The sequence below is a fragment of the Crocodylus porosus genome, unplaced genomic scaffold (assembly GCF_001723895.1).
Source record: "Crocodylus porosus isolate Cpor-Errol unplaced genomic scaffold, CroPor_comp1, whole genome shotgun sequence".
NCBI classification, from domain to species: Eukaryota; Metazoa; Chordata; order Crocodylia; family Crocodylidae; genus Crocodylus; species Crocodylus porosus.
Genome location: NW_017728906.1, coordinates 66,387,905 through 66,399,845, shown reverse-complemented (window position 1 = coordinate 66,399,845; position 11,941 = coordinate 66,387,905).

The window sequence follows — 11,941 nt, the reverse complement described above, 5'->3', positions numbered from 1 at the left end:
AGGAGCTGGAACCAACTTCCAAGGGAAGTGGTGCTGGCTCCTACCCTGGGGATCTTTAAGAAGAGGCTTGATGACTGCCTGGCTGGACTCCTTTGAGTCCAGTTTTTCTCCCGCCCACGCAGGGGGTCAGACTTGAAGATCTACAAGGTCCCTTCCGACCCTGCTTCTATGATTCTATGATTCTATGAATGTCTTTCTCTTCCTGGTTTCACAGGCCTTGAGGGCCTATAATCACCAGAACTACAGCCTTCTATCTCCTTCTATCTTGTGCAGTCTACTTCCACCTTGTCACATCTTTGCTTATCCCTTCCAGGTCAGTTTTTTATTATCTTCCCATCATCGCTTTGGTCTGTCTCTAGATCTGATACTCTCCTGTGGGTGCATCTGGGGTAGTTGCCCAGGCCTAGGTACTACCCTGACTGGGATTGTCCTATATGTGCCACAACCTCTTGTCTTTCTCGGCCACCATGACTTGCTGTAAGTTTAACTCACGTAACAGGAGGCAATTCCTCCATAGGTAAGATTTATCCCTTGCAGCAGTCACCATCCAAATTGGGGCCTGTCCCTTTAAGGGCTGGCCAGACTTGCCAATTCAGTTGCCCCATGTGTTTAAACAGGGCCCTGCTGACTGGAAGCTCCATCATGCCTACACTCCTTCCACTTCCACTGGGATAACAGAAATGTGCAATAACATAAAATGCAGGGGCCATTTGCCCCCCTCACCCACATTGAAGAGCATTGCAGCCAGAAGCCTCTGCTCCCTTTCAATTTCTTCTTCCAGTTGGCAACAGCTGCCTTTAATTCTTCTTCTGGATGCTGGGTGACCAGTTAATTGGCCTCTCTGCCCAATGTTGCCTCACTGCACCTGCAGGTGAGTTCATTTATGTGGGGTTTTCCTGGGCCTCCCCAGAATCCTCTCTGGGTTGGGCTTTCTTCCCAACCTGACAGCCAGCAGCTTCTGAGTTTCTTGGCATGCCATGGGGCATGGGTGGGGCTGAGGAAGGGACTCAAAGTCCTACTTGTTGCTCTGTTACACCTCCAAAATCCAAAATCTGCGTCACATGCCTTCTCCTATTGGTTCTTGTGATGTTTCCCGTCCACGTCATTTTCTAAGTTCTTATCTTGCTCAAGACATCAGCTCCATGAGCTCTTGATTATGTCTTTTCCCCACATACTCCATTTTCTTGTACTATACCTAATATTTCCCTTAGCACTTTGTTTTCCAACACTTACAGACTTTCTCAGCATTCAGGATTCACATCCATGTAAAAGAACAGGTTGAATAATTGTATTCTAAAGCTGGATTTCAAGTTTTCTTGAGATTTTCCTTAATACCATTATTTTATCCAGGCTCAACAGACTAATTTTCTCCAAGGATCAGACAAAAAATTGGGAATGAGAGATTTAAAAATTGACACCTTGAAAACTGTGCAATGGTTTGGAGAGGAACATGAAATAAAAAAAAATGTACCATTTCAGATCATCTGAACAAAATATCCTGAAGGTTACTAAAAATAAAAATATATGAGTTTTGAGGTTAAGATTTCTGGCAGGGGTGGATGAGAATACTTCAAGTGAAGACATTTGCCTGGCAGATTTTCTGTTATCCATGAAAAAAGAAAAAAAAGGAGTTGACATCCCTAACAATTGAAGCTACTGGCTTTGTTACTCAGTAGGGAAAAAATACCTACCATCTCTGTTTGTAGTGTTAAGGAAATAACCTTCAGCGTGAAAGCTATTTTTGGCAGTGTATTTGTTATTATTTTCAACTACTGAGTAACTGGATTATAAAACTGGAAGGGTGGAAGAAACAGATTTTGTTCCAGGGTCAACCAGATGAAATTTTTCCCAGACTTATGTAGAACTGTTCAGAGCAGAAGCACAGGCTGTGTTCTTCTTAGGGACAGCTTTGAGATAGAAGTGGGTATTTCACCTTCAAAATCACAGTATATTACATAAAGAGACATTTTGCTATGCTTCATCTTTACTTACACTGGGTGCATCTACATGTGCAAATAATGCACTTGATTTTTTTGCTGCAGAAAATTTGGGCTCATTAAATTGTTCTCTGAGGCACATTTACACATGCGCCCGCATTGGTAGCAAATTGTACTCGACAGTAGCAACCCACTGAGTAGTACATCATGCAAGTAATCTACAAGTATCCCTGTTGGAAACTCAGTAGCTTAAGAAAGTAAAATACTTTATTTTAATTGACTTGCACAAACTTATTGTTGACCAAAGTATTATCTACATGCAAATATATGAGGCAGAATCTGACCCTAAAATGTTTTAAGGATGTCTTTTTTGGTTTGTTTGTTTGAAAGTGCAATAAGTCAGCTAGGTGACTGATTGAGATATCAGTTCACTAATTAGAGCTCCTTAGACTTGTTTGTGTTTTTGTTTTGTATTCTTACTCTTTCCATTTCTTTGATACATGCTGCAGGATGCAAGAATGAAATCATGCATAGTGTTATGATTATTATTGTGGGTAATTAAATATCACTCTGACACATGTAGTGGCAATTATCACTTCAAAAGCCTTTTCTCCCCACTCTGATAATTAAGGACCTTATCATAAAGCCATTAAAGTCAGTGTCAAAACTCCCACTGAGTTCAAAGGGAGCAGGAGCAGACCCATCATTCTTATTATATGCTGTCACGCTTGATTCTCTACATTGTCCAAGCTATATCCAGATGCAGTGGAGAGTGTCAGGAGATGGGGAAGGGAACAGGAGGTTGGTTTTGGCTGAGTACTAGAGGCTTAACTAGGAATCTTGGTGCCCAGGGCATAGGTGCCAAGCCAGAGAGCGGGGGTGCTGTTCAGAGGTACCAAGCACCATCTCCTCTAGCAGTATGGACTGAGCTTCCTGATACATGGGCTGCTTCTGTGGCTGGGGTGTAGGCTCCCTGGGGACTGCCGTTCCACTTCCAGTGCTCCAAATGGTGTCCCAGTTGCAGTACCATAGCAAGGAGGTTTGGTGCCTGGGGCACGCCCACAGCAGCAGCCCACCCTTGGCTCACACACAGATCCAGGGGGAACACTGCCCCTTCCATGCTTGCCCATGGGTGTGCGCAGCAGCAGGATCCACTCCTCTGTCCCTGCACCCCCCACAAATGAGCTGCTCATGGCTCCGTCCTTCTTCCTATCCCAGCTGGACAGTGCCTATTGGTGTCCCTTCACTTTGGCGCCCAGGGCGGTGCCCACTCGCTCCCACCTTGCTATGGTACTTGCCCAGCTGTCATGCTCCAGCTCAGAACTGCCAAATCCTGGCACAAGTGAACACTGCACAGGGGGCAGTCTTAATGTATATGTTCATGCCACACCCGCTCCCACTTCCCATTCTTGTACCACAGTTTCTGAAGCTGAGTCTGATTGGCACAGACTGGAGTTGTGAGCTCAGGTACACTGCCGTCTTCAGATGCTTCCAGTATCACTTCCTCATTTCAAAGCCCATGTGAGGTCTACAAGTAAGTGGCAGATAGGATACAAGGCAGGGGGTAAATGGTATTGAAGTGGAAATAGCGGGTGGGGTGACAAGCAGTGCAGGGTAGGCAGAGGTTTATGTAACAGTGAGCTTGTTCAGAGGGAGCTACAGGCTCCTGCAGGAGATGCAAAATGAAAGAGGACCTAAAGGCCTCTCCATGCCAGCAGACAGAAAGATCTATGTGGAGCTAACTGAAGTCAAGGGAAATAGCAGAGGCTGTTACAGGGAGGGAGAATTGAAGAAACAGCAGAAGAAGAAACTGGGTTTTGGGGAAACACTGTAGAGCAAAGAGGGATGGAGAAAATGTAACTCTGGGGAGCAGTTTGTTTTGTTGATGTTGTTAACTGAACCAGGTCCCAGCAAGGGATGCTACAGTGCTTGTGAGCTGCTGGGTACATACTGAGAAGCTCAAAATGGCAGCAGGGTGCAATATAAGGAAAATATGGCAGCAGGGTGCAACATAAGATCAGGTAAAACTTGGACAGAACCCCTGTGAAAAATCCAAGCTATAATCACAGTAATATGAATTATTCCTCATTTGGTAAGTTTAGTATATGAAATGTACACATAATTTTCCAGATATTTAAATTTGTACTGTAGCTTTTCACACAAACTAAACAGAATCTGCTAATCTTAATAACTGCACAGCAAAAGGCAGAACCTAGCATAGGAAATATCCAAGTCACAATAGGCAAAAGGAAATAATACACATTGAAATAAGTCACTATTACATTTTTCATGTCTGGTTTCTCTGGTCTGACAAAGCCAAGCTATACTTTTATACTACTCATGCTATACAATGACCTTGAGATGGCCAGTGGAGGATTCTCTTGTGCAGAGGGACTTTGCACCCTAAGAAATCTCCATTTCCTTCTCACCAGTTATTTTCCCATTCTTCCTCTTTTTCCTTTGATAGGGTAAAAAGAAAGATGAGCTGTCCAAGAGTAAGGATGAGGTTATGGTACAGGTGAAATGGGAAGTGAGTTTGATATAAGCAGAGCTACTGACTAGTGGTATGGAGTTTCCAATTCCCACTCCCCTGCAGACCTCTCTGTGGCTTTGGAATGAGGCAGTGATAGTGGCAGTACCATATTTATAGGGCTGAGGTTAGCCCTTGTGTGACAAACTAACCAACTTCAGGCAAGGGACGAGGCTGAAACAGCTTTTTCTCTGTTCCATTCCCAGCTGGCAAATGTTTGTACAGGTGATTGTCCAAAGTCTCACAGATGCATGACATTAGTTCAGAAGTGGAACTGTTGTACAGGCAGCCAGAAGAATCTTTAAAGCACGGTAGATCATAAAATATGTGTTTGGCGCCAACAACTAATCACCAGAAAGGAAGGAATATAAGAGAAAATAAACCTGAAGAAATGGCAGTCTGATATTACCAATGACCAGAAGACTAAGCAGTCATTAGACTAGGTAATATCATGAGGTCCCTTCCAGCCCTACTTTCCAATGACTCTCAGGTTCTAAGGAACCCTTCTTGTCTTTGTGTTGATGTGAGCTGCAACCAGCTTCTTTTGTGACACCTTTCAAATTACGAGTTTGGAAGTTTCATCCTCCACTGAATCTACAAAACCAGGAAGAGTGGGACCAGCTACCTCTGGATTGTGGGGACAAGTTTATTGTTATCAACTTACCTTCTAAAGCAAATTGTGTAGGTGTATAGCTGCTCTCATTGGGATAATCTAATGTCCCTTAAAACACTCTGAATATAACTATCAAAGATGCAAAAGCAGTGGCGATGCATAAGGGGTGCATGGGGGTGCACCCCCTGAGAGCACTAGTGCACCCACTGACCAGCCACACTTGCCGTTCAGGTGATGGACCGGGGGGGCAGGTGGGAGCGCCAGTGCCCCCCTGTGAGTGCTGGCTGGGGAATGGGAGCACTGCAGCTGCCTTGTGATCAGCCCTGGGAGGAACCCTGCCCCGGTCAGTGAGATTGGCCACGGGGGACTAAAGTAGCACCAGTTGGCCAAGTGCAAAAGTATAACAATGATAAAAATAAAAAACTAAAAAGAAACACTGAACGAAGCAAAAAAGTCAGAGAAATCAGTACTCTTCAGTGCTCGAAACCTTTAACATCCTGAAGGTTTATATTCAGAATAACTCAGAATGTCCTTATGGGTTTCTAATCCAACCTTGAAGTTATTTTAATGTAACGTTTTGTAGTTAATAGAGTGAGTGATATAATTTGTCCTTGAATGTGGCTGACTGAAGTAGCTCTAAGCTTTTTTCCTACTCTTTGTTGAATAATTTTTCACCTCAGCTAGCTTTTTATGCTTTTAAATGTTATTCAGTAGACTTGCTGTTATTTTTAAGGAGTGTACAATTATTGGCTGTACAGAATCTGTTACACATTATGTACAAATTCATTTTCAGTGTAATATGGAATCCAAGTTATAGCAGGGAGGGATTTATGCTTGTGGTAGTAAAGGATGATTTTATGATTGTGCATTAAGGTCCCTCTACACGGGCAGGTAAAGGCTTAATGAAATCTAATGCATGATACATGCGGTTGCACCTTGTGCTATGCCACATCTGCATGGCAGGAGATGTAACTGTAAGACTGTGCATTAGATCCCATCGTCCCTTATCCTAGGCTCCCCATGCACTAGCAAGAAGCAACCTCCCAGAGCTGGGAGCCCCCAGGGTGATGCAGCAGCATGAAACCCCTGGGCCTGGGAGATTGTGGCTCCTGTGATCTCCCAGCCTTGGGGGTTTGTGGAGCCCTTGGGTCTGGGAGATTGAAGCTGCACCCCGTGGTTGAAGAAGCACACTGCAAGGACACAGCGAGAAGCACACTGCTGGGACACAGGGTCTGCAGCTGTGGGACTCTGAGTTTTAGCAGCTGTGGGGCACTGCTGGGACCCAGAGTTGGCAGCTGCAGGGGCTGAGTCCCCTCAGTTTTGGGATTCCCAGCCCTGGCTGGGCATGGGTGCACCGCTGTGGCTGGGAGCCTGGTCAACTGACAGGGCTCCCAGCTTAAGGAGAGGCCCTACTACTCATGTGACTTAAAGCTCAATAGCAACCAGCCATAAAATTAGTACACATTTTTGAGGTCTAACTTCATAGCTGGTTTGTGCTTTTTATGGTGAGATAGATACTATGCGTCTGTAGCTGATCTCAGTTAATTGCTCAATTAACCAGCTAATTGCACAATATCTGTAATGTGTATGGGGGCTATAGGTTTATGAGGTATGAATAAAATATTTAAATTTGCTATAACTGCTGTTTCTTTTATATAAACCTTCCAGAAGCAATTAAATTGTGCTGCAACTTTGTTAAGAAGACCTTGCAAATGAAAAGTTATCAGTAGGGGAAAAAGATACAAGATCAAAGTATCAATAGCTATAGTGATCTTTTATACTAGGGAGTATAAGGAAATAATCATTGAGTAACTGGCTGACAGCTTTGGTCAGAGAAGTTCAACATACTTTTCTAAATTAAGAAACTCTAGTGAAAAAAACACGAAACAAATCAGACCACAACATGGGGTCTCTTGTGTTTATATCTTTTGCGTACTTGGGTCTAGATGGTTAATTCATCCCTTTATTTAATTCACCTCTCATTGTTTTCAGATAAATCAAACCCTAACATTCCTCTGTTTTCCTTTCTCTTCTCAATTTAAGTTAACTGATGTCTGTCTGATAAGCCGCTGCCCAGAATGGCATATGATCCACCAGGTGAGCATTTCCAAATGCTACGGACAGAAGAATTGCTACCTTCATTGTGCATTCAGGCTTTTGTTGCAATATTGCACTGCAAGTACATATCCACTTTCCCCTTCAGGGACCCAGGGGTCAGTTTTAACATTTTTGTCTTGTTTCAGATTATTTTCCTATAGATGTATGAGCTTACATTTCTCCTGTTGAAACTCCTTCTTCTATTTCTAACCTCTGTGAGTTCCTTTGTATCATTGCTATCACTTCATTAGTATTTGCAACACTTCCCATTTTAATACAATCTGTTTTATTAATTTGCTGTTTGTTGCTTCTTTTTAGATCATTATTAAAGATGTTAAATAATATATCAATGCCTGTAGCACCCTACTACAACTTCCCTCATCCAATCCATTACCACATATCACTATTCTTTGTTTATGGCTCTTCATTTTATTAATTATTGCTCAAGATTGCTATCCCATGTAAAACAAACTATAATAATTTCCTCTCTTTAAGCTAATTACTGCCCTGTTTCCTTAGAGGGAGAAACATTTTGAATCATTTCACTGCAGGAGCCAGTACAGATTAAGAATTATATATCCATAGATGTGCTCATAAAAACATAAGGGAACATTAGCAGTTAATTAGGAATTAATGCTAAAGTGCTAAATAGCTTTCTCTGTTTGATGTGACTGTATCACATTGAATTGTTAATATAGCAGCTAGATAATCATCTCTGAGTTCTTACTAACACATACTTTATAAAAGTAATGTTAATGAGCTAGTCATTTTCCTTCCCTACTCTTTGTCAAGTTGTGCAGTTTTCAGTAATATGCCTACTACCCTAGCCATCTTGGAAGACATAACAGTAGCAGCTTAACAGAAAAGAAGAAATGTTGTTTGTGTGAAAAGAGCAGCTCTGTGATACAAAGTCAAGACTGTGACTTTTTTGAGCTTGCTCTATTTGAACACTTGCTTTCTCCTTTAGGTCTCCATGTATTGGGATATTTGTTTAAAATTTCAATTGATTTTTTTCCTGGCAATAACATAGAAACTGTCATATTTCTATTAGAAATGATAATTTCAAATTGGCAAGGTTCCAGAGAACTAGGGAAAGGCTGACATAGTGTTCACCTTTCAATAAGGAAAAAGGATGGCCTGGGAAATGACAATATCAATACCTGGGAGGTTACAAGGACAAATTATAGAAGGTTTAATTTGTAAGTGTCTGGAGGATGAAGGGGGATCGTTAACAGCCAACATGGATTTGTTAGAAACAAATCACACCAAATCACCTGGTTTCCATCTTAGGATAACTATTTCAATGGATGAGAGGAATACAATTGACATAATATATCTGGAGTTTAGTCAGGTTTTGCAACAGTCCTGCAAGACATTCTCTTTAGTAAACTAGAGAAATTTGGTCTGGATAGATTGACCAATAAGTGGAAACACATGTGGTTGAACAACCACAACCACCGTAATAATTAGTAGATCGAATACAGACTCTTAGGGAAAGGCCCTTAACTTGAAGATGAATAGAATAATGGAACAAGCTGCCTAATGAAACAGTAGCATCTCTTTAATTAATCTCTTTTCAAGAAGAGACTGGATTGGCATCTGTTTGAGGTGGTTTAGGATAGTGAATCTTGCATCTATTTTGGGGATGGGACTAGAGAACCCTTCAACCTTATGATTCTGTGATTAAGCTACAGAGCTATAGACTGCCTGATCATGCACTATTGAACTCACTAGAGCAGGGGTGGGCAAAATGCAGTCTGGATCTGGCATGCCAACTGATTGGTTCTAGCCTTCAGAGGGATGGCTGCCAATTGGTTGGATCTAGCCTGTGGCTGCCCCCACAGTGCCCTTAGTGCTCCTTCCCTCATCAGCTGGCCCTGGTCCAGAACAGCACACACAGCTTCTAGTGGGGATGCTCCTAATGCAGCTGCAGCTGTCTGGGTGCTGATCAGCAGTGATCCTGGTTTTCATTGATAAAAAAAAAAGACCTCAACTTTTGGATTAAAAAATGTAATCCAAAATCCACATTTTTCCGTGATTAAAATGAAACACCAGTATATATACATCTATATGTAGTGGGCCCCCAGCTGCAGCAGGAGCTATAAGGGGTAAGTAAGCTAAGTATGGTAGTTTGGGATGGGGGTGTGGAATGGAGTGAAGATGTGTGGTGTAGAGGCCATGGGGGGCATGTGATGAGGAGTGGGCAGCAGCTGCATCTCGGGGCTTGGAGTCAGTGTCACAGCTGCCTTCCCCTGCCGATCTCCTCACTGGTACTATAAGATGAGGGGCTTTTCTCTATGTTTATTGGGGAAAAAAACTTAAGTTTGAATAAATATGGTAATCATAAGAACTAAGTGTGATAGATAAGTCTGATATGGGGATCCCTTGGAGGTGTGGAGTCACATGGTGTGAGTACCTCCAGAAGGTATGAATGGTTGAGGGAGTCACTTGCATCCTGTTACAATAGGTATCTTTTCTGGGATGGAATGTATTCACTTAACTTCATTGTCATTGTTCTTCCCGTTCCTAGTTATTACTTCTACTCGCTGATGGTTTTGTCATAGTCTCAGAAGGTTCCTGCTTCTGAAATACTTAAAGAATTTCTTGGTGATTTTCTTATACTTGTGGCTAATTATTCTTATTCTTCATATTTGTTACTTACCAAACTACTTCATCTTAGGATTCCTAGTTAATTTTTTTTGTTCAGAAGTATGTTATCTGATTCATAGTACTACATTCATAATTGGGGTTAAACTGTATAGACACTATGACAACAAGAACTTGGGCTTTCATAATTTCCAGACAAAAGCACAACAAATCACTATTATTTCACTGTCTTGAATCCATATTGATCCATGTAATGAAAGAACTCAGGCTAATTAAGGACCAGTAAGTACTGTTTCAATGGAGATTACAACTGAAATACTAAGTGTGAAGTAAATACAAATTTTTCAATATAAAGCGTGGAAATGGCAACATAAGAGTTGGCCTTAACAAACTCCGGCAGACAGTAACAAATTCAAAGCAGTTGAGAATGACCTTTAAGGTAAAGGATGGAAACAGAGGCAAGAACAACAATCTCTGGATTTATGGACTGCTAGAGGGTGCAGAAGGTGGTGACCCTGTTCAGTTTCTATAAATCTTTCTTAGTGAATGACTCCATTAAGATTAAGACACAATAAATGCCATTGAAATAAGGACCTAAAACAATACAACATCAGGCAACCTTCCTAGAAGTAACTGTTGACCTTTTTGTTAAAATTGCTCATATTCTTTTGATTCTTAAGTAAAGAAAAGCTTTATCTCTTTTACAAGTAGGAGGCAAAAACACTACTCATCCATAAGCCTACTGATACCTATAGTTGGAAAAATAAATATCACTCCTGGCAATTAGTCCATCCCACAGGGATTATTTTTTTTTCAACTGACCAGATTCTCTATCCTGTAGGAATTAAAATTCTTTAACAGAATTAACAAATTGTTTCCAGATGTAGGAAGGGAATTTATTTTGAAAAGAAAAACAACCTAACATTGGAAGTGGAAAGCTAAAATGTAAGCTTGGGTATTATTTTCTTACCATGTTGTCTGCATTGTAGTTATGATGAATCATAAATCAATGACTAACATTAATTAAAATGAAATAATAATTAAAAAGTTGAAGGCAATGAAAGCTTTTCTTTAAGTAAACTTTATTTCCATTAGAATTTGCTTCTCTGTTGTTGACTCCCCAGAGTCATTCTGGGAACCAAGGAAGGTTCAGAGAGGTAGTTCCACCAAAATTAAATGTGAACATAAATATAGATATATTTTAATAGCAAATTTAATAATGAATTGTAAATAAGATATAAGCGACCAAACAGTTCAGGTAAGGCATATCAAGTAAATAATTTAAATCTGTAAAATGTGTGGATTCATTAAATAAATAATCTAATTGACACATGAGATTAATTTAAAAGTAATTTCTTTAACTTTTACAGTCTCAGAAAGCCTGAAATGGGTGGCCAGTCTGTTAAGGAAAAGGATTTCTCACTTATTTTTCAAATTAAGTTTTTAAAAAGTACTTATCTTGGTCCATCTACAGATGGGCTATTCAACAAGACCCGAAGCTCAAAGCAGAGGTGAACCCAGACTTTTATACTTTGTCTGGCTCAGTATCAAAAAGCTTTATAGATAAGGCCAACATTTGTTTAAATGTTCCTAACAGGCTGTCCTTTAATGAATATTCATATGCCTATTTTTATCCCTATATCTTATCTGAAACCAGACCTAAATTGGCATAAAACTACTGGACATACTTTGAGCAAGCTTTAGCTTACTTTTTTATCCTGTTTTGCTGACACTTTATAAAATTATCCTCACCTTTGTCATTCTTTTGCTTGATTGCTCATGTCCTTTGTCTCTTCTTTTCTTAATCAAGTGAATGCATGCAAATGCTGTACCAGGTTGCCATTAAGTAGCTTATGGCCTGCTTTAGTCTAACTGTCACAGAATGTGAGTTACCAAGTGGAGCTGGCTGGAAAAAAAAATAATTCTGTTTTGTGGAAAATGTGAATCCTAAAGTGGTTTGGTCCTGAATCCAGGGAAAACCCTAAAATTTCAAGATGATAAAATACAGCAGCAGAACCTAGATCAACCGGTATCCAGACTGCTGAGAAGACATCAGCCTTGGAGTGCTCCACCAGACTGCCCTCTGGTCTGCTGTGGCACTAGGGTTTCATCTGAATCTTGCTGTCTGAGCCCTGCCTAAGTCCTCCTAGGACTTTG